Genomic DNA, 27,123 nt, shown 5'->3' on the forward strand with positions numbered 1-27,123 from the left:
TGAACCACCTTTTATATTCCTTTTTTAAGTAAGGTTTGATAGGAACAGAATTGAACATCATGATGTCACTACAGGAATAGCCTCTCCTGCATGATTTTAGAGAAGCCTACACCTCTGCTTACCCTATGTTTGTGTTCTCTATCAGTAACACTAAACACTTTTCTACAATGAAGAAAATTCTACATAGCATGTCAACACTATGAGAAGTGGGTTTAAACACTTAAGACTCCCTTTATTTTTGATTTTAGAAGTCCAAAAGCTAAACCAGAAATTAAAATGTTATTTTCCACGAGATTTCACCAAAAGCAGTCAATAATAAACAGCTTTTGCTATTAAACTGCAGTTTTAATTTCCTGAATGGGAAGAGTTGGTTGGTCTCAGTCCAGTCTCCACCAACAAATCAGTTAGCTGGCTCTTCAGAAACTGCCATCCATAATCTTCCCCATTTCAGAGGCCTATCATGGGATTAAGTAACACAAATTCTCACACACTCTAAAGTCTGAGAAGCCAGCACTGCCAAAAGTGTTACTAAATCTTTGTAACTTATAAGAACTCAGGTTCCCAAAACACGAGTGCAAAACCTTTCATAAAGGTATGAAAAAATAAACACATGCTTTAATTAAAAAGCTATCCCACCCAATGGAGACCTTGCATGCCCCATGTCAAAAGGCAAGATATACATGAGCCAGCTATAAACCCTTAAATATCCTTATCTCAAATTACAGAGAAGCCAAGGAAGCAGCATGAAATTATTCAAGTTTATTGCACATTATGCCCTCACTCCAGAGAGCAGCATGCCAAGCTGTCCAGCAGCAACAGGAGCTGCCACTCTTAGCAAGGGCCCCTTCCAGGATCAGCACTGTTGCCATCTTGCTGTGCCCAACGGGTGGGTTAGTTAAGGGTGACCTAAAGAGGGAGAAAAGGGGTTGTGCAATTATTTTCTTTTCAACATTGTCCTAAGAGCCCAAAAAGGTTCGTTTGCACACATTTCCACAACAGGAAGGGGGAGAGGGGAAAAAAAAAACTCAAAATCCTACACATTTCACTCTCTGTCCTACAAACTTTGTACATGTATCAATCACAGAACCATTAAGAATGGTTTTACTCACACTCTGAGTACCCTTTAAAATGTAGTGAACAGGTCAGTAACAGCCTATTTCTTCAGCTGAAAATTAAGGAAGTTTCTGACAATAAAAAGAGGTGTCCTTTACAACTAATACACAAATAAGTTCTCTTTCATTTAAATAACCTTCACTTCTTTTTTATGCATTATAGAAACAGATTTACTCCTTGAATAAAAGTTCACTTCAGGCTATTTTTACGTGACATTAGTAACACAGAAAAGAAATTACAATAAAATCAAAAATTCCTGGTCTCCTATCAAAGTCACAAACGATGAAGCTGCTCCTACAGCTTCCATACAAGGAACCACACTTAACCTGCCCCAGGCTGCCAAGGTATAGGAAAGGATGTTTCAGCAAAAGCCACGTTTCATCAATCCCCAAACCTCTGAAAACTGATTTCATGGTCAAAACCCAAGTTGTGTCAAAACACACACAATTCTACTAGAGAGGATGCTAAGAGACTTAAAGCTAAGTAACCTGAAGAGTACCAAACCAGCAAAAAAGTCCAAGAACTTCCCCCACACATTTCAACCTAACAATACAAAGCCCAAAAGCTATCCCAAAACTGCAAGATTTAAGAGTACAATAGGTAAGTGATATTTTTAATATAAAAAGAGTTGTCATACTTTCACTCAAATAGCATAATAACTTGCTTGTTAATCTAATCAGAATACACAATATGCATTTCATGTACCAGCAATTTACAGAAATGAGGAATGACTATCCTCCTCTCCTTGTAGCATTAACAAAGTTTAGGAGACAGATGACTGAGCAAATTAATATTTTACCTTTTCTTAACAGTAATTCTCTCTTCAGTATACTAATGCAGCTGCCTTTTTAAACACCAGTGGAACCCAATATTAGGATTAAATAATACAGCTTCAAACAACTCAAAGTGAAGTAACGTGGAACCCTATTTAAAGATGTGGATTTAACAAAAAAAAACAAACAAAAAAACCCAACCAGAAACATTTCATCCAAATTAAAACTCAAATAACAATACTAAAAATTGTTTATCACATACACTTGACCAAGAGCACTTGGTTAGGCTACATAACACCCATTAAGCCTCAAAACACAAGCTTATCTGACAAAACAAGTCTAGAAAACGTGTAAAAGAAATCAGCTCTTCTTGAATTGAGTTCAGCCAATGTGCTACAAATCCAACCCAAGCTGCTGCATCTCCATCATCCAGTCACTTCACTGTCCTAAAAAGTCTCAGCAGAGGTGATCCAACTGCTCCATGCACATCTAGTGGTCAGGAAGCATGCTAAAAATCATACTCTCCAAAGAATTACCCGTGCATGCAGCAACAGATGGCAACGAGCGACACAGACATGAATGGCTTTCAAAATGCTAACCTAAACACAAAAACCTCTGAAACTCAATCCCCTCACAGGTGTACCTCTCCTTTTCTTTTGTTTTCAAAGGAAGACTTAAAAATCACGAAATGGTACAGAAAACAATGCTGCATTTTAATCAAACTGCCTGCCCTTTTAATGAAGGAAAAGACAGTATGCACAAGAAAGAAAGGATCCTGGTGGAGCCAAATCTACCCAGAGACAGTCACTTGTTGATTCACACACAAACGTGCTCTTATTTTTAGGTTAATAACAGAGCCCCGGTACCATTAGGCAGCTCTGATACATAGGTTAGAACACTTATGTTACATAACTTTCTCTTACTCCTTCCCTCAAGGCAGGAAAAATGACTTCCAACTGCAGCCCTAAACACAACTTCCAGCAAGGTAAGCACCATTAAGAAAAGACACACTGATCCTCACAGCAGCCCAAACACGTTATATCCTGATGATCTCTGCAGATAAGCAACGGCTACGCTGAACCTCCAAAAAGCAGAGGCACCACAAACCTCTACAAACCACAAGCATTCCCAGCACAGCCTGTCCATCTACTACAGTCTGAGCACTGTGCATCCATCTTCTCCAACAGTTTTAATGATTTATCTCTTCAACGAAAACACCAAATCCCACAAAAACTTCACAATTTCTGCAAAAAAACATTCTTCCGGGACAGGAAAACAGGTGGGCACGCCACCAGGTAGCACGAGGGCGTCTTCGAACACACGTAAACAAACATTTTTTTTTTCTTTAAAGAAAAAAAAAATAGCTAAAAAGGGGGAGCGGGGGAAGGAGAAGGTTAAACTTCCCAGGAGCCCTTTCACAAGCCCCCTCGTACCGAGCGCTCGCCCTCCAACTCACGGATGAGCCCCTCACATCCCCTCCCACACGCCCAGGCGACCTCGGCTTCCCCCGCCAGGAGCTCGCACTCGCTCCCCAGGCCTCCCCCACACACCGACACAGCCCGGGCGGGCACGGCCTCCCCTTACCTGAGACCCCCCCGCCGCCGTGCCCGGCGCCCTGCGCCGCGGCGGGCGGGGCGGGCGGGGCGGGGGCGGCTCAGCAGCCGGGGCGGCGGGGCCGGGGGGCGGGCGGGGGCGCGGGGGCGTCCGGTTCCATCCTCCTCCCCTCACTCACACCTCACACACACACAGGAAATAACACGGGGTCACCTGACCCCCGGCAGCCAATGGCGGCGGGCGGCGGCGGAGCCAGCGCGCGCGCCAGCGGGAACGGCGGCGCGAGGCGGCGGGTCCCGGCCGGCCGAGGGAGGGATGGGATGGAGGGGAGGGGGAGCGCGTGCGCGCGCGCCCCCGCGTGCAGGGACGTGCCTTCGCGCGCGCGCGCGCGGAGGTGGGGGGGGCGCGTGAGGGAGCCACCGCCCCTCCCACCACCACGCGCCCGCTTAAAGGAGCCGCGCGCCGTCCTCCCCCCCACCGCGTCCCGCGCGCTCGGAGCACGTGGGCGAGGCGCGCCCGGTGCGCGTGCTGCCCCACCCCGCCCCTGCGGAGGGCACCGGGGCTCCGCGCCGCCCCCCGCCGCTCGGCGCAGGCACCGGGGCAGCTCGCGTTTCCCTCTCCTCGTAAATCAATACCGCCTCTCTCCACCCCCCCCAACCACCCTCACTCTCCCCCAGGTCATTTTAAGAACGGGCTTTCCTCCGTTTGCCCACTTGTCTGCCCCCGGCCGCCCGGGCAGGCCCGGCGCGCACAGCGACGGCCGAGCCCTGAGCCGGCCCGGAGCCTTGCAGCACACCCCGAGGCGGCAGTCGGACCGTACGGTGGGGCTGGGCGGGCCCCGAATCAGAGGTGCCTCAGCGGAGGCGCGGGGATCTCAGGAAACAACATGGAGGCGGCGGTGCCCGGGCCCGCCTGCCCGCCCGGCCGCGACCGCCAGCCCAGAGCCTCCCGGGCCATCTGAGGTGGCACTGCCAGCCCTCCGAGTCCCCACTGCTTTGCATTTGGGAGTCCGCGGTGTCCAGCTGCACTTCTGTGCTGGAGAGAAAATGGAGCTTTTTTCAGATCATTCACGAGTTTTTGGGTTTGAGAGCGAGAGGGCGAGGAGGCTGCGGATGGGGCAGCAGTAGAGCAAGGATGCAGTGCCTGTCAAACCATCACCTCCTTCATTTAAGCCCGTATGCCAGCAAAGGAAGCTCTATATGACATTACAGTTTCCTCCATCTGCCGCTCAGAACATTTCACGTGAAAACGCAGTAGGGCTGGCAGTCTGCGAAGCTCTTAAGTGCTGGGCAGAGAAAGCTCAAGCGGCATTTAAAACTTGCTTTGCCAGGAACTTTACTGAGCAGATATGACACTTTCAATAACTGCCCTGTTTCCCAAGCTTTGTTTCCCAGATCCTCAGCAAGCCGTATTCCGAGAGTAGGCCTCTGCTCAGAGCTCATCCAAAAGGCAATGAACTGCTGAGAAGGACTGTGTTGTAAGCACAGCCAGTTGACAACTTCACTGATGGCTCCTCCACAGGTGACTCGCCTTTTTTGAAAAATAAATACAAACCACCACATCTCATAGCATGCATTATCTGTCAAAAATAATTTGGAGGCCAGCTGAAATTCCATCTAGATATGCCTAAAATGATGCCAGTAGTCTGGGGGAAACAACCAGAGCAGACAACAATTACATGTGCTCCTACCATTAGTCTTTCAAGTTAACAGTTTGTGGGTGTTAGGGACTCCCCAGCTGCTGGTCAGGCAATCGCGCACCTGGAGCATCTAGGAAAGATTTGCCTGCTCCTCTGTTCACTCGCCTTGGAACTCAAGAGGCACTGGCTCCTTTCTGAGGCAAGTTTACTGCTGTGATCTACGCCTTGTCTCCTTGAGATGAGAATATTGCGAAGCTCTCTGCATCATCTCCCTGGAAATTGCAGCTGGAGCACGCAGGCGCTGCCTCACTGCAAGCCCTCGCAGTGCTGCATGCCCTGCTCTCCTGGGCACTGGCTGCCCATTCACAGGGGCTGTTTCAGGCACGCTGCTTTGCTCACACCCCGTGGAGGTCATCGCTTCTTCCGCCTGGACAAGAGGCTCCGACAGCACATTCACCGTGACAAACCCGAGGTTGCTCTCGTCAGAAACAGCCTTAATCTTGTTGACTGTCACGGCATGCTAAGAGCTTGGTTAGAGCAGCATTCCCCCTGAGGATCCAGGACTGTCATAAAAGCTGTAATGGGGTGGGGGAACTCGATGAGATTTTTATAATTTGGTTTTCCATTACCTGTTTTCTGATTTTGAAGTGAAGCTTCAATTGAGGTCAATCCTTTATGTAGATTTGTACGGTAGGAGTGCTTAGAGCACTCTAACTAAAGTTAAACTTAAACTTACCTTAAGGTAAAACCCTTTGGTATACATAAAAACATGACAGCATTCCTTATCTAGATAAGCTTGTTATAACAAGGTATTTTTTACCTAATGTCTAAAATGAAGTTGCAGCATAAACAGCAGAAGTTTTGTAAAATGCTCAAAAATGCATATAAAAATACAAGGACAGCCATCATTCCCAAGTCAAACATTTCTCAAAGGACCAAAAATAAGTGAGTTCACAGAGTTAAATATCTGGATGTCTAGTCTGCTGCAGAGCAGCATTTCCCATCTCCATTATGACTACTTTGTAGGTGTTACAAGGGAAATACTACAGGAGTTGCTTTTTAAAATATTTAAAAGCTTGAAAACTATATGGCTGATTTTGAAGGATGAACTGAAGTTTTAAAAGAGCTCACACTATAAATGCAGGCAATTTTCACACCATCATCAGCTGTTGCATTACAGTAGGCATCACTGGCAATACACAGGGTCAATTTAAGTGCAGAATGTAAACAAAATTATCAAAACTGTATTAGTTAAATATCACGCAAGGAGAGACGCTATATCCTTTGCAGCTTTCCAAGTGATATATCAGGCTTCAACGTACAACCCCGCTGAGCTTAATGGATAATTTAATCCTCTCAGAAACTAATTTTTGGCTGTCTGCAGACTCCAGATGAAAAACCACTGTCATTAGTACACCTTGTTCACATTGCCAAGTTCTCCTTTGCCTCTGAACATTTCATTTTCTTTCCAAAAGGAAGAAATTCAACCTTCTGACTTGGCCATTCAGGGACATCTACCTGCTTGACCACTGTCAGGTACACAAAAAAATTGTTATATACCAAACATTCCTAGGACTAATGATGAAAGTAACCCCATCATGCTACTAGGCTACAATCCCACACACATGATCAGGGTGGAAACCTAACATCCATGCAAGCCTTTCTACTTCAGGGTGAAGTCCTCAGTTGCATCTATACGCTCTCACCCTTCAATTCTGAAAAAAAGAAAAAATCTCAGGGATTTAAGGCCAAAAATGGTAACAAAAGAAACCCAAACCGAACCAAACCAAAAAAAAAAAAAAAAAAAAAAGAAAGAAAAAGAAAAAAAAAATTTAAAAAACCACACAAAACAAATTTTTAAAAAAACTACATAAAGGATCAATTCTACAATCAACACAACAAACTAAACAGGTTTGAATGTAAATGTCCAGCAAATACCTTCCATCATCCAAGAGTAAGCACTATAAATTCAGCAGATGTGCTACGCCACGGTTGTAAGATTGAAGTCTCTGCTTTTAGTGTAAGAAAATCAGCTCGGCCATAATTGTACAGAGCCACCATGGTACTACCACAACAGAAACTTTCCAAATCCCCTACATCCTCCCCAAAATCCTCTCTGCCATTTCCTAATTAAAATGCTTTTGAGGATAGAGGCACAAATAAGGCAGGGAAATGGCCTCAAGACTTGGCACCCTCCTCTATGATGGATGGGCAATTCTGAGCAAAATGAAGTCCCCTGAGTAGCCCTGTGGGTTAGTGCCACTGCTCCCACCAGTGCTGTTGTCATTACACACACACAAGCAATGCTGCACCTTACTGCACATGAACGCTGCAATGGCTAAAGCAAACGTTTTTCCCTGGTATGCCTTAATGTAAGGCTTACCTTGCACTTCCCTTTCCCCCCCTCATAGATCCCAGCAAAAAATTGTCCTTCTGACCCCAAGGGGACTGACAAATGGAGATGGAGAGTCTCCTTCTGTCTTTGAGGTCACCACTTCTGATCCAGCTGTAATTCAGTAATTACTCAGTTCATGTGGCTCTCCAGAAGCATACATTAGCAGCTTGGAGGGGGAACAGAAGGATGACACCATTCCTGACCTCAGCCACCTCTCATCTTCACACACTCCCTGAGCTCCCTCTGCCTGGAAGGGGGGAGGACAGTAAGTGATGCAGGATGGGGGACTGAGAACAAATTTGCAGGTAACATAAGCTGGAAAGGCTCCGAGCACCCCAGTGCTGTTTGTTTGTTAGAGCAAACATGATTTCTGAATGCCGCTGGTGGGGTCCTCTGGGAGATTTCTTTACAAAAGGTTTCACTGTTGATGCAGCACTAGGAAGGTGAAGCCTCCACAGAGTCAGGCACACAGATTTCTCACAGACATGGCCCCTGTCCGCTCCAAGTATTACCCTTATCCTAATCTATTCCTGTGTTGCACAATTTCATGTCATGCACAGGCTCACCACTGCTCTTTCACAGCTTTCATCTAGGGGCTCTTAGATGCCATGGGAATGGGCATTAGTGACTACCTTGAAGACAGATAATAAAAACATGACAGCAAGACTGGGCACCTACAGGTCACACAACTGGGGACTGAAACTTATATTCACGGTGGGACAGCTACATCTTTAAGCAAGTGTAAAGCAAGGGCAGCTCACCTGTTTCTCCAAGAAAAACATCAGCATGGCTACATTCATTAACATTTCCTACCTCTCCTCCTACCCAGCCCCAGGATTTCCCATACCTTCCTCCTATTTTTTTTTACACTTAACTTCCGATAAAAAGTGTTACATCTGAACCTACACAAGGGAGAAGCAGTATCAGACATCTCCCAAGGAACTGCAGCAAGGACAGAGAGGGCTCTCCTCTCATTAATTCACTGATATTTAACTTTTTCCCTTAAGACTATCATAGGATCTGTGCTTGCTGGAAAATATTTTTGACAAGCACAGATTTTTCAGCCTACTGATGGTCATGTCTTGGGTGCATCACTTGGAAGGTGCTCTCCTCCAGACACTGGGAATGTCTCCATAAGCAACAGTGTGAAGTCCTACAGCCCCTTCCTGCAACAGAACAACTGGATTGAAAGACTTTGGAACATCTCAAAGGAAGGAAAATGATAAAGCAGCTGAAGGTAGGTAGTGTGAATCATAGCAGGAGAAAAATTAAAACACTGCAACACTTCTGTCTTTTCACCCTTCCCATTACAAAGAGCTGATTCATGAAAATAAGATCTTTGTACCTTAAGACCTCCTCTGCTTCTTCTGCTTCTTCCTTTTGCTTCCTGCCAAAAGCTGCTTCTGGCAGAATAGAATTAGTGCTGTGAAAGTGATTGTGATGCTGCAGACAAAAGAATCTGAGTCCAGCAGAAAAAGCGAGAAACAACAGAAGCTGAACTTTTAAGGAAAACCCAATCAAATTTCCATGCAGATGCCCAGAGTAATAAAGGTGGAAATTAAAACAGAAAGCCATACAAATGTGATTCTCCAGCAAGACTGTCTCCAACAAGGCAGAAAAGTCCATCAATAAATCTTCATTATCTGAATTGCTAAGCATATCTAAATAAAAGTAGAAATTCAAATATTAGAACTTGTCTTTTTAAATCATCTTACATAAAACCAACTCTGCCTTGCCTGAACATGTTTTACAGAAAGGTTTTTTTCCCTCTCTTACTTCTCCTAGCCCTTTACAGAGGTTTCATTTGCTGGGGTGGCTTTTTCTGCCTACAGGGAAGTGGGAATTTCTGGGCTTAACAAGCACAAATCCCCATGATATATAGTTCCAAATTTTACAGGCAACTAAGGTTTTGATTCTTACTTTGTTCCCTGTTGGCTTCCTCCCTGATGTAGGCAATAGCTGTTGAATCTCAGCTGTTCCAACAGGAGAGAAAAAAAAGGTCCCTGAAGGAACAGCTTTAGTTCTTCCAGTCACCTTGCTGCTACTGCGCTCCAGAATTGCAGGCACATGAAACAGCACCTAAGAAGAGCTTGCAGCAGCAAGAGGCCAATGCAGAAAGCATCAGACTGGACCAAAACCAAGAGAGTCTTCTAGATTCGTCTGGTAAGAAGTCTGTACTTATATTGGGAAGTAGAAACCTAAGGGTCCACTAAAGATAGACATTGCAAGAAATCTGATTAACTTCTTGTCATAGAAATCAACTTCTGTGCCCTTTTTTTGTTAGGTATAGTGATGTTCTCTGGTCCTGATTCATCTGAGAGATTGGTTTATTGAAAATAGTTTTTAAAGTTCCATTACAGTTTACTTATATATCTCCTCTTGCTAACAAAACATGAGGGAAAAAAACCTACTTCAAACACAACCACTTTAATTACTTTGTATCTCGAGACTCATTTAAGTTTATTCAATGCTCAAACACTCTAATTCTACATTTCAGAAGTTATTAATGTCTCATTTTAGTGGCCTGCATTACTTTAAAGTTGCACTCAAATCCAAATCAGGATAGGGCACATGAGAACATATAGAACTTGCAACTTTGAATGCAACATATTCCACTATTTATGAACGCTACTGACTCATTTGGGGATGGGGAAAAGTAGCATATTTTCACTCACATTACCTGAGCCAAGTGATGAAACACTTTAAAAGCTATTAGGTAACAAACACAAAGACACAACTGTCCTCATTTAAGAAAATGAGTCTTTAATTTTTAAAGGCTGGACAAATCTGTCTTTAGAGAGTCCAAGCCATGTAAAAATCTTAAGTAAAATCCACGTAAAATCTTAAGTAACTTGGTTTTGTTTCAAGATTTGAGGAATTCTTCAAGTTGCCTACCTAAGTTCCGGTTTAAACTAACAAAATCTCTGCTTACATATCATGGCTTTAATCATTCCTCTTGAAATTATCTTCTGTAGATGGGAATCCTGCTGGCACTCACATTTGTCCTGAGAGATGATTAGGACTGAAGGTCTCCCATTTAACTTCTGTAAATGTGCTGTGAGTAATTAGACCTAAACAAAATACTGTCAGTTCCATTACGGCTGTGAAAATAAGGTCAGCACTTCTTAGAACAGCCAAAGCAAGAACAGATACCTCAGCAAGCACAGTTCATGTCCACCTACCAACTATTAAGTCTCCACTGGTTTTAGCAAGTTTAGGAAATAGCCCAACTTCCGAACAAGCTATCCCAGCACTGACACTTTCAATGAAAAGCAGCAGCATTGGGCTGGGGGGTGGGGGGGCTGCAGTGCTCAAGGTCATCTGCTGACAGCCCAGGCTGAACCCAGGTTTAATGCTGAGACACTGGTTACACTGGTGGAGAGAAATCATTTCACCACGGTGAAATTTCACATACCCTGGGGTACCCGCCCCCGGCTCAAGGATCCCCTCATCAGGGCCAAGCCTCTTCACAGCAGGGAGCATAATGTGAGAGAAGAAATGACTACTCTTCTCCAAAAGCAACAACTCTTGCAGTGTGATTCATTCCACAGGCTAAAGATCAAGGTGTCGGCTTACTCCTAATATTGATGAAAAAGGGCAGTCAGCCTATTTATAATCAGCTAGCATTATTTCTTCTCGAGAAACAGTAAGTCAGCAGCTAGCCTCAGGTGATAACTAGGGGGTTTCCTTAACAGTCCTTTTCATTGGGACACAAGTTTAAAAAAAAAACCACGGAGAAAAGAAAGACAAAAAGCAGTTGTGGTTACAAGAAAGGGAATATCTTAACAGAAACGGGGGCGGGGGGGAACTAATTAACGCTTTCGGTTCGTGCCCCTTCACCAGTGCCTGGAAATTCTTTTCTGATACACACATTGCCTGCCTAGGGCTTTTTGAGAGACCCTTGCACATCCTCACTGATTACTTCCCCTACTCAGGGAGACAGACTGTCCTTTACCCTAAATGCTTTTATCCTCTTGATGAGGTCTCTTACCCAGCTGGATCCAGCTTCCTTCTCCCACTGCAATCTCTGAGCCTGAGAGAAGACACCTGGGGACCTTCCACTTTGCTTAGGAAAGAGATTTAATCCTTTCATGTCCTAGCATGGGGCTGAAGTGATGCACATCTACCCCTGACCTGAACACCTACAGTTACAGTGCTGGGTGACGGATGTCCCCAGCTGAACAGAAATCAAAGGAAAGGGTTCTCCACTGTTTGCTGCTCTTTTAAAAGCAGGTGTAGATAAAGAACTGAGGAAAGCCCCATAGGGGATAATCTTGCCGTACCCAGACAAAATAATGAGGCTTAAAATCTCTTCTGTACCTAATCTTAGCTAAATCACATCCCCAATGTCCTCTGCCCTCAGTTTTGCAGGGTGTATTTCAGTTGTGCCCCCCCACCTCCCAGACTCATGCACTGTCCAGTCCCACTTGGTCATCCCCACTTCTGCTCTCCCTAGGGACAGAGGTCCAAAGGAGGATGCCTCAATGGTTCTTTTGACTTCTCCAAGTGACCTGTGGAAGGATCCTAGGTTTCATTTCCCAGGCAAGCTAGGTAGTGACTCAGACAAGCCAACAGACAGTACTCTGCACAGACAATGATTTTTATCTTCAAAGTGCTTTACAAACTTATAGATCCTTACTTCCCCTCTGAGAGAAAAAAAGAAGGGGAAAAAAATCCCTAAACATCACCATTGGGATGGAACAGTGATGCAAAAATGCCTAAAAGTTCCTTCACGTTGGAGCAGAGGCAGAGGAGAGGAGTCCTGTGGTGCAGCAGCACTTGGGGTTTGAGGTTGGTTGTGGCTTTTACACCAAAGACCTGGATTCGAATCCCGTTTCACATCACTCCAGTAGGACAGAGACTCAAGCTGTGGCCAACAGGTCCCTTCCCCAAGGGAGCTGGGGCACTGAGAAGCAGGTGGCAGCACATGGGGGTCTTCCAAGAATCCACTTGCCTGTTCAGACTGCAAAAGTGCTGCACAATTAATTATACATCTGTGCTACAAAAGATCAGCTCTATAACTGCAGGGGGTGCTATTCATCAGCCTTGAAACATATTGGCAGAGGACAGCCAGGGTCCAGTAGTTGAGATAAAGAAATAAATAACCACAAAAGCAGGAGGTGCTCTGGGTCTTTAGGAGTGAAGTGCAGCAGCAGGACCCCAGTGACCTGGGGACGCAGAGAAGCCTGGCCCTGCAGACAGTCGGGACGCTGTTCTTTTCACAGGAGCTTCAGGAATCAGAGCAGCAGAGAAGCCACCGGTCATCGGGGTGATGGGGGTGAGGTGCGTAGGCAGAGCGGCGGCAGCAAGGAGCCTGCCTGACACCTGCCCTTTTCGTTTCTCAGCCCTCCCCTTTCATGGAGGCAACAAAACATCACATTCCCAGTAGTGGGAATCCAGTCTGGAGTGGCTTCACCAAAGGGCAAATTCAGAAGGACCCCCTTCCACTCATCCCTTTCTTTTGAAGCCCTCCTTTCCTGGAGCAGGCATTTAGCAAGTACAAATACACCACAACATTAGGCATCCTTCCACTGTCACTCTCCACTATCCTTCCTCCTCCAGACACGCACACTAACACAAAATGACGGCTTCCTCAACAGACTGAATGAGCAAAGCCCTCGCGCTGATCCTTAATTGTCGGTGCTTTACTCTCTTGCTCCAGTCATATTATATCACAAAACTCAAAGCAGCCCACCCACTGCCCCCGTCTTTGTCCAAAATCTCAAGCGAACAGTAAATTTGACACAGGGGAAAAAAAAAATTACCTAAGAAGGGAGGGGCGAGCTAACCCCCCACTTTTCTCCCCCCCCCCCCCATTTTCCTCCTCCCCTTTTTTAATTTTAATTTTTAAAAAAATTTTTTTTTGGTTGCTGTTTGCTGGTGCATCCACATTGCTATTGTGCAGCTGTCAGTTGAAAAAACAACAACAATCACCAACCCCCCCCCTCAAAAAAAAAAATCAAGAAATTAAAGAAGAAATCATATCTTACAGCCCTTGAGAATGTGACCCTGAGGCCTTGCCCTTCTCCCTCCTGATGCACCCACATATCACGGGGGAATGGCAGGCCCCCTCCCCATCCACCCCCGTGCTACTCTGAGCCTGCAGAGCAAGGAAAAAAAACAACCACATCCAAAACCAAAACAAAATAAATTAAAAAAAAAAATAACAAAAAGAAAACCACCAACGAGAGATACATGGCGAAGAAAACGGGGAGGGGGGGACGACACCTCCCCCCCGGCATATGCATAAACCCCATAACCCATTTATGTCGGTCTCGCAGGAGCCAGACTGCAGCGAGCAGCCAACAGCTGGGGCCTTTGAAAAGGGACAAGCGAGCGGCCGGCCGTGCCCAGGGAGCCGCGCCGGGCTCCGGCTGCCCCCGGCCCTCCCCGCCGCCCCCAGCCCCCCCCCGGCGCGGGCAGCCCGGGCGGGCACGGCGGCGTCGCGGGGGCGGGTGACACGCGCAGGGCGCCGCAGACACACGGCCGCCGCCGCCGCCGCCGCGCGTGGTCGGCGAGAGCTGGCCTCTGCAGGGCAATTTTCCACTCTCAACTTTCAGGGAGAGGGAGAGAGAGATAAAGCCCATTTACTGTACCTTTCTGGCATCTTTCTCAGCTTTCCCTGCTGCTTCTCCCCACCCCCTTCCGATTTATCTCAGCTACTGGTTTTATAAACCGAGAGGGTGGAGGGGGGGAGGGAAGAGGAGAGGAGGGGGCTTTTTTTCTCTTCTCTCAGCCTCGTCTGCACCTTCTGCTTGAGCCCGCCGGTGAAGTCACAAGACCGAGTCTCTGACATCACACAGAGCCCACAAACGCCGGATTGTGACTTCACTGCAGGGTAGAACGGGGAGGAATAGGAGAGGGGAGGGGAAAAGGCTCTTATTCAAACACATATCTGCAGTAGTAACAAAGGGAACTCAGGAAATGGCTGGCCAAGAAAATGGCTTTTTTTTTTCTTTTTTTTTTTTTTTTTTATAATTCATACTCCCTTTTTTGTTGTGGCTTTGGGTGTTTTTTTGTGGTTTTTCTTCACAAATAAACTTTGTGACCAGAGTGGAAATACCTTTTAAAAGTGGCCTGGGCAGGACAGACAGGCAGCGCCAGCCCAGGCGCCATCCTCCAGCGCAGCACAAGCAACCAGCAGCCCTTCTGGGACAGAACCACCTGCTGTGGCCCCTCTGGACCTGCCGGGACCGGAGGAGGATGAGATGCTGGGGGGAAGATCGAGGGGTGCCAGTGGCCACAGGAGAGGCTCAGGGGGGCAGGGCAGAGGGGGATTGCAGGGTGAGGGTGGAAGCAGGCGGATGCTGTGGGTTGTGCCCGAGGCACACAGGGAAGGCAGCGCTGAGAGCCACCGGGCAAGCAGGGCCACCAGAGTGAACACAACTCCGAGCCAGAGCTCTGGGAGCTGAGGGCCGGGCAGAGGTGAGGCTCTCCAGTGGGCACTTGGGGATTTTTCCCCCACCCGAGGATCTGAAATCACCACTGAGCTACAAGCCGAGTAAAAGCGGTCAGCGTAAAGGTAACAGAGTTGTATGTAAGGCCCAAGCAAGGCAATAGGGAAAAGAGGGGAGTTTTTGATTCCCTAGTGTATTTTTAGGTTTTAGGTGCCCTGGGGAGGGGAAGACAGACTGGGGTAGATGAAAGAAAGGCCAGGAGACTTTGATGTACTCCCAATACAATGCAATGCTCGGATGTTGCTCTGGGAGCAAAAGCTGATGATATAAGACTTCTGTAGTCATTTCTGAAATGAAGCCTAGAAGAAAAAAAAGGCTTATTAAGTAGCTACTGGCTTAATATGACCTGGAAAGTTGTAAGATTTGGGGCTTTTTTTTTTTTTTTTGTTTATTCAGCTGATGTAATTTTTTTAACATCAGTTTCTGAAAATTTAACACCACCTCAAACATGTCAGTAAATAAACCCAAAAAAATAAAACTCTGTTATTTGTGTTTAAAATGGATTTTTTTTCACCTTTTGAAGCAAGGCAGCTCAAACACACTGTGCTAATCATGCCTGAAGGCCAGGAATTCAGAGGAATAAGTCAAGGGCACAGCCACAGTCAAGTGAAATTAAAAATAAATCTTAAAAAATTAAACTGTGCTAATTACAGACGTTATATTTATGAAGTTATTGGAACTGCAGAGCCAAAAGGAAGACAGCTTGTGATCCTCACAGTGTGTCCACTCCTCTCTCCAACCTCCATCCCTGCCCTCATCAAGACCTACAAAGCAATTCCCAACGCTGTGTCGACCTGGAAGGGAGGAGAAAACAGCACTACCATCACAGCCTGCCCTTTCTGCAACCTGCCAGCGAGGCAGGAGGGAAATCTGGATGTGGAGCAAGCGAGAAGCAAGGAGGAAGCAATCCAGATCCCTGCCATGAACCAGCTGGCAAGTACATTCCCAACTTGCTGCTGGTGGACGGTGGGAGCACCCCATGAGTGCCTGTGGTGCCCCAGAGGGCTGGCACCAGCACTGGAAACCCAAGATACTTGTTGGAAACTTTTGTACCCCAGCAGCTCTGTGTGCTTCCAGCATAAAATCCAGGCATCCAGAAGATGGGTCTTCCAGGTTGGAGCTGCTCCATGGCCAAAGCCTCTGTTCCCACATCAGCTCTGAATCCCAGTGCCTTAGGGCATCATCCCAGCCCTGGCAGAGCCACAGTGTTAGGGAAGATTTCCCCTGTTGTTTTACAGTGTCTCCATGCCAGTACAGCAATAAACCAGGCTGCAATGGATGGAATAAACTCTCCTGTCTCTGCTCGTGAGAGGGAGGGAAAAGGTATGAATTGCAAGCAGGGAGGTCCCCATCCAATCTCGTATCTTTCAGCATGTCTTGCTCCTTGTTTGGCCACAACTTTACTACCATTTTTATATCGACTCCTTTCATTTTTTTATCTATTTTTTTCTACCCTGCTGACTGCATGAGAGGAAACCTCCATGTTTATCCCACTCCTCCTCTCTGGGGGAATCTCTCTCAACCTGCCCATGGCAGGGAGGCAACATGGCTGCCAGCATGCCAGGATGCAAGGTGAGGAGGTGAATGGGGGAGAAAGGGAGGCACAGGCATTTGCTGGGAAGAGGAAAAAAGAAGGGGGAAAGAGCAAGGAATCTAACACATACACGCCGACTTGCATGGGCTTGCTCCAGCTTGGCCCACGATGCAATTACCTGACTTGGAGGCTGGCCAAGCCTCCCAGGTTAAGTCCCTCTGCACTTGTGCAAAATGCTGTCAGAGCTGCCGGGACTGTGAATACTCAGGGCTCCGGCAGCATGCCTCATCCAAAAAGGAAAAAGGGAAAAAAAAAAGAACAGAGCCAGGGCAGGGACTGAATGGGCTTATTTTCACACAACTGCAATTGTTTTGTTGATGCGGAAAGGTAATTAAAAAAAGTTCTGATTTCAAACGTGCCACAGAATTCCCAGAGCCCGGAGGCTGCTGCTTAGAGGCAGATTAATCACACTGAATTCTCCATCTAGATATTGCATGCACTCCAAACTCCCACCGCTAATAGCTCTAATATTCTCCTCAGCGTGTGCATGCTGCTGGTGTTATGTTCCAGGAATATTAATTCCCCAACTCGAGCTCCTTTTGCTTGCGCATGTACCCTAAAGGCTTGCTGCCGGGCACCAGGAGATTATGGAAAAGAGAAAACAGGGCTAGAGGAGAACCAGGGTGCAAAGGTACTGGCTGCAACTCCTCAAGGAAAGTCATTAATGTTCTTTGGATAAGCAAGCCGTCCAAATAAAATCTACCTGAAGGCCAAGTTCTTTAAACAAAGACAGCCAACTACACACGCACAAGATGGTTGAAATTAAAATGAGCTCCCAGTGCTGGCTTTGTGTTACCCGTTCCCACTACCCTGAGACTTGCTCAGAATCTCAGTCCTGTTAACTGTGAGCTCTGAACTAGCGGTTTCTTCTGCTGGTGTCGTCCCCCAGCCCCCCTTACCCCTAAGCAAGGCTTCATGCATCTAAAACTCTTGCTGCCACACACCAGTAAGAGTGAAAATATAGCAGGTTGTAGCACTTTACACAGCACGTCCCTTCTATCCCTAGCAAAACTGACAGGCCAGGGGATTCATGGTCCAGCTCAAGGCATCCCCAAGATCTTCATTCCACACAGAAAACAGGAAAGGGGAAGGGGAAGACAGGAGAGAAACATATAATTTTGCTTTGCATTCAACTAACTGCCATCCCTGATAAGCAAATCAGTGTGTGTGATCTATATATATGGCCAAAAGGCCAGCTGCTAAGCTTTAAAACCAATGCATGCTTCAGAAGTACATTTAAGATGCCTATGATGTAATTTTCAAAGCTGCTAAATGCCCAATACTTCCAGTGCTGTTCAGCAAAGACTGCAGGTAGTCGCCAGATTCAAACAGTTCCCTAAAACTGGCCATACCAGGACTCTGGAAATTACCACGCAGAAGAGACCTCAAAAACGGATGGTGCTGGCCATGCTTCCATTTAGTAGGAATACTTGCTTGACAAGAAGCTGTCGTGGGCATGATTTTCTTTGTCAAGCAGTCAAAATATGTATGTCCATGTAATGTAAATCAATGTACTTATGTCAGTACTGGAAAATCAAAAGGGGTTTTGCCCCTTTTGTTGCTGGTGTTTTTGATAAGTGAACCAGTACGATATCTGAGTCACAGGTTAAACTAGATGTTCACACCAGCCCATCAGCTGTTCTCACAGCTGAGAACCCAGTCTCTGGACTAAAATCTGTAACACCACAGGTGCACAGGTGGTGGCCCTCTCCACAATCATGGCAGGTCAAAAAGAAAAGTCATATCTTTATGGCTAAATATTTTACAGGGGGCTGTTGTTGCTAGGAGAGAAAAGGATAGCAATGTTTTTGAAGCTTCTTCTTCTTGCTATCTGTACCATGCAGGTCTACAGTCATATGTGCGCCTTGAACTCTCAGCCAAATCCTTACACTTGGCTTCTGCTGCAGGGAGAGAAAGGACAGGACTCCAACTGAGGCACTGGCTGTGTAAGGCCCTTGGGGCTTAACTCTGCTGTAGTGGGCAGGGAGAGGCATGGGCTTCCTCCACTGTGATAAGCCAAGGCACTGGCATCACTCTCTGTAGCTTAGGTGCAAATCTGTGATCTTCTTTCTCTCTCTGTGCACAAAGAATGAAGCTGATAGTGAAGCTGACATCTATATTGCACACCTGAGATAACCCCAGGTGGTTTTGTTTTTCAAACTCAAATATACAAGAAGGGAGAAAGACAGAAGGATTTCAACCCTTGTCAAACCCTGTCGCCAGCTCCCTGAGTTACAGATCTATGAACTCTTACATGGGATGAGGGCTCTTTGCTTTTATCTCCCTGTGCAGTGTGTGTCCTCAGCCCTTTGCAAATAGATGTTTTACCCTCTGAAAAGGAATAGAGGGGGGAAAGAGAGCATGAGCACAGGGGAGAGAGAGAGAGAGAGAGAGAGCGAGCATGAGCAAGAATGCTGTCTGCAGATGTCAATCAGGACTTCAGTCTAGGTCTAACCTGCCAGTCCTGCAAAAGGAGGATACATGAATTTTCTAGTTGGATAGTCAGTGTCATCAAACAAGAAAATTGTGAGGTTTAGATTGTAATGCAGTCTCACATTCAGTAAAAAGGCCTTATACATGGAGATAATGTGGGATTGAGGAGCCTATTCCTAGCACCTTAAAAATTAAAATTTCACTACTACAAATAACCCAAATGAAATGGTCAAAAATAGTACAGCATTTCAGACCATTCTTGTACAGCATGGTAGTATTTGGCATGGGGAAAGTGATTGTAGGTAGAATACTGTCACGTTTGGGGAAAGCTTTCTCTGCATTTAAAAAAATTATATGAAGGAAAATATTCTTGGTAATGAAGTCTAATGATTACATGTATATGGAGTGTCATCTCTATCTTGGCGTTTAACAGAAATCAACTCCCCCATGCCAACACCCTCCCCTCCAGCCACCCACCCTGATATTCTTCTTCACCACTTCCCACCCATTAACCCAGTACCTGCAGTGCAGTGTTCAAGTGGGACTGGCGGAGCTGCTGCCGCTGTCATCTCCTCGGAGCTGGCAGTCACCTGCCAATCTCGCCCCCACTTCCTCCTCCCTCCTGCTCCCCCCCACCCCTCGTCAGTGCAGCTTTCCCTGGGGATAGATCTCTCTCCCCCCCTCCAGCAACCTCACAAATAACTACTGTTAACTCAGTAATATCCCCCTCCACGGTTTTTTAATTACCAGCCGTCCACAGGGCACATACAGGGAGCAACGGGCCGCAGAGGCGGGCTAGCAACAGGGCGTCCGGGAGTTTGGGCTGATGTGGGCTTCAGCCCAGAGACGGCTCCGTGTGCTCCGGCCGCACGGCGGGGCTGCCACAGCAGCCTGCAAACCCCCGCCAGCAGGGACACTGCCGCCCTGGGCACGGGCACACCTGATGCCACTGCGCTTGGGAACAGGGGCACTCGGTCCTGCAAGGGCCGGTGTGGAAAGCTGCCCCTGCAGGACAAGGGAATGCTCTGCCACACCAGCTCAGGAAGCATCGTCCAGGACAGCATTTGTTTACACGGTATTTTAAACGGGAACCAGAAAAAGGGGGGGAGGGGAGAAAAGGAAAAAAAAAATCAGGTGCATTTCTGTTTGTGAATCTTTACCAAATACATCTCTCTTTTCACATATGAAAAGGCCTTTTTCTTCCCTTTGCAAGACAATAGTCTTATTTCACCTTTTTTTGTGTGAAATTCATCGGTCTGTGGCCTGAGGCTTTTTCTTAGCCTTTTATTAAATGGACACGGCTTACTGAACTTTCAGACAACCTCTCCATCTAGTATTTGTTTGTTCACACCCATTTACACTCTCTTGATTTTTAACAGGTCTGAATAAGGCTTATTTTTTTAAACACTTGGTTAATGAAGTTTTATCTGAATAGTCATAAGCCTATTAGTGCTCAAGTTGTGCATCGAATTCCCCCTCCCCCCTAGAGGTTAAACAAGACCAGAAATCCTTTTGTATTTGAAATAACACGCTGGGAAGAAAAGAAGCAAAGAAGGATAAAAAGCCCAAGCCCCCCATTAGATCCCTTTTAAATCAAAAAGAGACACTAGAAAAGGGGCATAACGCAAGGCACTTTCCCCGTTCCCCCCTCTTCATTCTTCTCCTCCCTCCTTTGTAGGTCACCTTTACTATGAAGACATTGATGCTTCAAGTCTTCATTTGCTTAAATAAAGGAGTAAGTTCAACACCCCGATCAGATAACCACTGTACCCCTGGCAGGCAATGAACGGGAAGGGACATCCAGGGAGGGAGGCACCCTGCCTAAAGGCAAGCACTGGGTGCTCAACACACGAGTGGAACTGGGGGGTCTTCCCTGGGAAACAGCAGGCGCTTTTGGAGGAGGACAAGTTTGACAGCATGGCACTGAAAATGCTGGGCTCAAGTGGAAGGGGAGGAGACAGACATGCTGCACTGAGGGATGGCCCTGATGCTGGCCTCTGTACCCTGGGAAGGGCTGAGGGCAGCAGTTGAGGGGAAGAGCAATGGCAGACTTGGCCTAGGAGTCCTGTAGCAGCTGCCCCTCCATCCCAGGCAGAGCATCCTGGCAGACGAGAGAGCCCCCGCTCCCCTGAAATAAACAGCAGCCTTCCCAATGCTTCATTAAACTAACACAGCTTCCCGCCATTGCCCCGGCAACCGACACAGGCCTCCTGTTTGCCAGCTGGGGGAATTAAAGGCAGCCTGGCAGCCAGCCCCTGGCTCCTCCAAAAGCTCCCTTACACAGTCAGAAAGCATCCCCTGGCAGGGGAGGGGACCAGGTGGCTCCCAAGGTGCCAGCTGAGATGGGGGAGTCCTGCCCACCCCCTCTTGCAAGCTACAGTCCCCAAGGAGCCAAGGACCCTGCCACTGCCACCAGCACTGCTGCTGGAAGGCAGCACAAAGCTGGAGGGCTCACCAAAATGGTCCCCAAACTGGAAAAGGACTGAATAACCCCTGCATGGTCCAATAGCACAAAGGTGGACGCTACTCCCCTCCACAGCATCACCTCTATCCAAATGTGATCAATAGTTCACTTTAATTAGCAACACATCCCTCTTGCTGCCCATCCACCAACTGAGTGAACAAAATACATCCTCTTGTCCCTGGTTTGCATCCTTTCAACCCTGGTTTTCCTCCTCTCTCTTAAACTACATTTACTGTGGGGTAAGCTTCAGGATGACCCCCACTCCCCTCAGCCCCTTGGTGGACACAGAAGGTGCCACAGACCAGCAGCTGCCCCTCCCTTTGCTGCTCACCCTTGGACAAAGCATTTCAGGAAAAGTTCCACATGGAGCGTGTTGTACCAGCCTCTGGACACCCTCCTGCTCTTCCACCTGTTCTCAATCCATCCATTCAAAGCAAGTAGATGGGCCCTTCAGCCAAGGCAGAGACACCCCTCCACAGCAGAGGAGCCCTGCCCAGATCCCAAAATCAGACCTGCTGGGCTGGCGTAGGTGCAACATACCAGCTGCTTCCAGCACCTTCTTCCCACCACTGTCCCAGGCCACTGAAACCACAAAAGAAGCTTGGCAAATTGGTGAGGAGAGGGAAACATCTCACTTCAAAACAGCAATGAATGAAGCAGTACTATTCACTTGCTTGGGCATCCACATCTGTTTTGTCCTGTTTTCCGTGACTACTGGCTGTGAGCAGAGGTCTCACAGGGAAGAGCATTAAGTATTTATTCCAGCTCTTGGTTTGTTAGCTTCTGATGCCACCAACATGCTTCAATTCTGCTTGAAAAACTACACTGTCTTTTTTATTTTCAATCCAGGGATGCCAAAACAACCACACAAAGTACCTCCAATCTCCCCAACAGTAGCCCTTGCTTTCTGTAGCTCTGCAGCACACATTTCATAAAAAACTTTATATGGAGAGACCCATTTTCAGTCCCACCTCTGAACAACCTATACCCTTCTTCTCTCTTATTTTGTGATGATATTTAGCTTTGTGAAATACTACTTAGCTACATTCGGGGGGGAAAAGGAGGAAAATAAATTAGTACATTCCAGATTCTGGCCACAGCTCTGCATTGCATGAGGAAGTGGCACATGGAAAATGTGGAGCTGTTTATAAGCATTCAATAGCACTCTCCAGCAATCTTGCAGGGGCAAACATAAAGGTAGTCCAAACAGCCTTACAAAAATTAGCTCAGCGATCCCACCTCAGTGACAGAATACAGCACTGTAGTTAAAGGTGTCTGAGCAAATCTTGAGCAGAGGGAAATAGGGGTAGGATAATACAATCAAACACCTTCCTTCAGCACAAAGCTCTCAAAAAGAAGTGTTACAGACTGTGAAAGGGGCGTCTCTAAGGTTAAAGGGACTATAAATTATAGGGAAGAATACTGCCTTATCTTTGATGAGGGATGTAGAGAGAAGGGGATACTTTCCCCTACTTGCCGGAGAAATTAAAAGGGGAAGGTGTGTGTGCAGACCACTGCAGGTAATCACCATTGGACTGGGGAGCCTGGTAAAAAGTTGTAGGCCTGTCAGTGGTCCTGGTTTAGCCGTGTCTCCTCTGGAAGTTTTTGATATTCTCACCTGGTGTGGGGCTCTGACCTTGCAAAAAATCCCATATACACACATACATGGAGAAAAAATGGCAGGTTCCTATTTCTTAAGCTTTTCTTTACAGCAATAAAAGTCAGATCCTGGAGATTTAAAACAAAATGCTTTCCCCAAATGGTTTCCCCAAAAGAAAGCCAAATTATGTTTTTATTTGTTGGGGTTTTTTTCCCCTTCAGGTATTGCCAGGGTGTGGAAGGAGAGGTTGCTGACAAGTCCTGAGGCAAAGAGAGACCTGCAACAACAATCTGGACTGGTCTATGCCCTGTCCCCACCTCTCCAACTGGGAAGCACTTGCAGCCTGCTGTTGCCAAACCTACTTTTATTTTTTCCATTCTCCTCACTAATTAAACCTTCAGTCAGGTCTGTCTCTCCTCCCACCTGGACTAGTTCAACTCCCTGCTTTCACATTATTTTTCATTCTTCTCCAGACCCAGGAGATTTAAGTTTCTCAAGTCTTCAAGTTCCCGGAGGATGGGGTGGGTAAGGAGCGGTCTCTTGGCTCAGGCGACACACGGTCCCCCTCTGGCTGCCCTCCTCTGGGACTGGTTTTCCGAGCAGAAGAGATCGCTGTCAGCGAGCCAAAGGCGCGCAGGGCTAGGGGAGGTGCTGGTCTCCGTGTGCACACCGCGTCCTCCTTCCTCACTGCTGCCATACATGATTAATCATCCCCGAGACACGCCTGCTGCTTCCCTCTGGCTCTCCAACAACCACAACAGCGGCGGCAGCAGCAGCTGAGAGCACAGAGACCTCCTCAGGTTCCCGGCCCCAGCCCAGCGAGCGATTCCCAGCGGGGACCTCTGATCCTCGCACTCATCTCTCCCGCACATGCCGGTCCTGCCTCACGGCCTCGCAATCAATCGTTCCCCTCCCCCCATTTTCAAGCTCGGCTCATCTCCCACCCCTCCCCCACCCCCCTCCATCTGTGTCTAATTGCATTTCATCTGTAGTCATTCTCTGGAAAACTCACCGGGAAGGTGTCCAGGAGACTAGCACAAGCTCAAACACGCGCTTGACACGGGGAGCCGGGGAGCAGCCCGCCGCTCTGCTGGGCCGCAGCCGGGGCCCGGGGGAGCTGGTCCTCCCAGCAGCCCAGCCCTCTCCTCCCTGCTCCCAGCCCCGGCAGGGGATGCGCTGCCTGCCAGCGGGCGGGGGGCTGGCAGCTGGAGAGAGGCGGCAGGCAGCCAGGAAGGGCCGGTGAGAGCCGCTGGGGCAGAGGTGAGGCTGCTCAGATGCCAGCTCCTGCTCCACCGCGGGAAGCATTTGCTCCCCTCCTTCCTCCGCCGAGCACCGTCGGCCTCCCCGTGGGCTCTGCCAAGGCCAGCGTGGGGCAAAGGCTGGGGAGAGGCAAGGTCCCACCCGTACCACCTGCCCCCAGCGTGATCCGGAGGCTCCCCTGGCTTCTGGCTCTGCAGAACGATGTCCCCATCCCCACACAGGCACTCTCCACTGCCATCACGGATGTTCCTGCCTTGACCGGGGCACACTTAAGCCTGACACGTCCCAGCTGTGTCTGGTATGGCACGTGCATCCCTATCCCTGCTGGTCCCACAGTTCCACAGTCCCACCCCATCACCTTGCTGCTGCTCTGATCCTGCACGGCCTCCTGTAAAATCCAAACATTTCCCGAGGGCTTGTTCACCCTGGGAAGGGAGCGATAAGCTGGGCTCCAAGCGGACGGCACACTGGGCACTGCACACCAACTCACGCTGTAGCCACTCTTACTCAACGCTGCCGGAGGAAGCAGCTCAGCTCTTAACTGCATATGAAAAATGCCCACACAGAAGAGTCAAGAACAGCGGGGGAGCCATAAACTCACACCCCAGCGTACTGCATGCCAACTTCCATGCGTAAGTGCCCAGTGGTCTTACAGTGAAAGCAAGGTTTCCTCCTGGAGAGGCAGACCCTGAATGTGGGCTATTTTAAGGTTTCAGGCCTTGGGGAGAAGATCTGCAGCTCAAGGGCTGGGCACAGATCACAAGTTCATTTTGCATAGGCTGAAGCCACCTGACTTTACACATCACTGTTGGATAACGTGGAGCTGTGGACTGATGCGTGGCTACCCAAAAGCCCAGCTTGGTTCTCAACAAGGGGAAGGTTCTCCACCTTTTCTACAAAGAGTCAGTCTTCCAACTGTGGGAGCATAGGGAATAAAATACTAACCTATATAACACCACCTTCAGCTTTGTCCATTTGCTGCCAAAACTCTGAATACAAAAATTCACAGCTCAGATGAGGGTGACAGATTTATTTCAGTAGGCCAGTGACATAGACACAGACAAAACTTTTCCCATTTCTTTTTGCCATCAGCTCTACAAGCAGATCTGCTTCTATGCAGACTATCCAGAGAACAGCGATTACATCCAGGTAAATCCCAGGCTTTTCCTTTCACTTGCCACCCATTGACAATGGTTACCCACCAGAATCAGTTCAAGAGCTACCAACACAGAAATAACAACTGAATTACCACAATTAACAAGTTACCATTTGCCAGCTGAGTCACAGTAACACTGAATCAAGCAACCTGCTGACAGTCTAGGCTAACGTTTTAGTACTTACTGCAATGAAGAAAGATCACAGAGTCAAACTACTATAGCCCAGGTGATAACTTGTAATCTTAATGTGGTAAATAAACTTGCTGGCCATCGTCTGCTCATATGTTTTGCTCTGCCATTATCACACGGTATCAAATCTTGATTCCACCAAATGCCACAAGCCCAGTGCATTCCTGCAGTACAATTGCAATGCAGTTTGCAGTGAAGATGCAAAAAAACCCCCACATTTTTATCCTTCTAAACCCCTTCTCAAGACAATTATCCTAATGAAAAATGAAGCTGTTCATCTCCACAGGCCAATTCAACACAAAAATATGTAAATATATCTTTAAATAAGCACAAAAATCATCCTGCCTTTTTCCTCATTCTTCCTGAGTACTGGACACTGAACCAAGAATCTGAGAAGCCTAGGTTTAGTTCCCAGTTTTAATGCAGACTTTCTGCACCATCTCAAACCACACAACACAGTTCTTTATTAAGCTATAAAATGGGGATGCTACTACTTTTGACACAAAGCAAGGTGAAATACATGCACCAGTGCTTGTAAAAAGCTCTATACAAAGGAGAAGAGTTGCATAAATAACTAAATATAAATATATACGTCAGATTTACCTCTGCCCCAGAACTCTAACTCTGTAAGGTAGTCTACAGAAAAGGGTATTTCCCATGCTGATGCTTTCCCATCTAAAGGAAATGAATACCTGTGAGAGAACAGACAGCACTCCATCTGCAGATGAATTTTACCTGCTTTCAATGCCAGTTCAGAGTCAGAACATGCTGGGAGTAAACAAAATCCATTACAAGACAAGAACTAATGATAAATGAGATCAACACATGGACTGAGGACCATTGAACAGGTTCTGCCATACCCAGCAAGATGACAGAAGCTACCATCACCCTTACAAATTCTTGCAGAGGTCAGTTGGGCAAGACAGAAACTTACCTGTTCTCCCACTGTGAGTGACATTCTGCTCCGTGTCAACACACATCCTCCACACTGCAGAGGAAGTTTTTACTGGCATTATCTGAACTGTATAGTTACAGTGCAATGACTGTCAACCCTGTGTCATCAGCACACAGTCCTCCTTATCAGAAAAGGGATGCACAATAGGGAAAGAGAATTACATACACACAAGCAGTGTTTCTCTCATGCTCAGCATAAAAATCTAATCAAAATTGTACCAGAATGGTGATGTGAAAAGCACCCTGCCAAGTCAGTAATAAATATAAAATTCATATCTTGCATTTCCACAATGTATCACCTCTCATTCCGCAGTACTTTACACATTGTTGGGACTCAGATGAATCCCCAAATCAGAACAGATTTGTATTGGAATCTAACATTTCTGTTGGCTTCACATTCATTCAAATTACAGCCCTAAGCAAGAGTAGGATAACAGGCACTTAAAATGGCCCCTTGAATGCGGCAGCAGCCATTTTAAATGAGGCCCAACTCCCTCCAGCCACCAGACTGATTCCCTGAAGATCATCTCCCACCCACCCC

At 47.3% G+C, this 27,123-nt stretch overlaps 1 protein-coding gene across 4 annotated transcripts in view; it reads right to left on the bottom strand.

The window, feature by feature from the left end:
* TCF20 (transcription factor 20) overlaps positions 1–27,123 on the bottom strand; it is a 128,854-nt gene that overhangs the window by 60,814 nt on the left and 40,917 nt on the right. Inside the window, exon 1 of one of the 4 annotated variants that reach the window (XM_058022451.1) lies at positions 19,479–19,519. The exons of 2 other annotated variants lie outside the window; for them this stretch is intronic. The gene's annotated coding sequence lies outside the window, so the exon portion shown is untranslated. Of the gene's footprint in view, positions 1–14,070; positions 14,195–19,478; positions 19,520–27,123 lie in introns of those variants that run through there. One more of the 4 variants, XM_058022450.1, reaches the window with a different exon arrangement.

Source organism: Melospiza georgiana, chromosome 4 (assembly GCF_028018845.1).
Source record: "Melospiza georgiana isolate bMelGeo1 chromosome 4, bMelGeo1.pri, whole genome shotgun sequence".
Taxonomy (NCBI): Eukaryota; Metazoa; Chordata; class Aves; order Passeriformes; family Passerellidae; genus Melospiza; species Melospiza georgiana.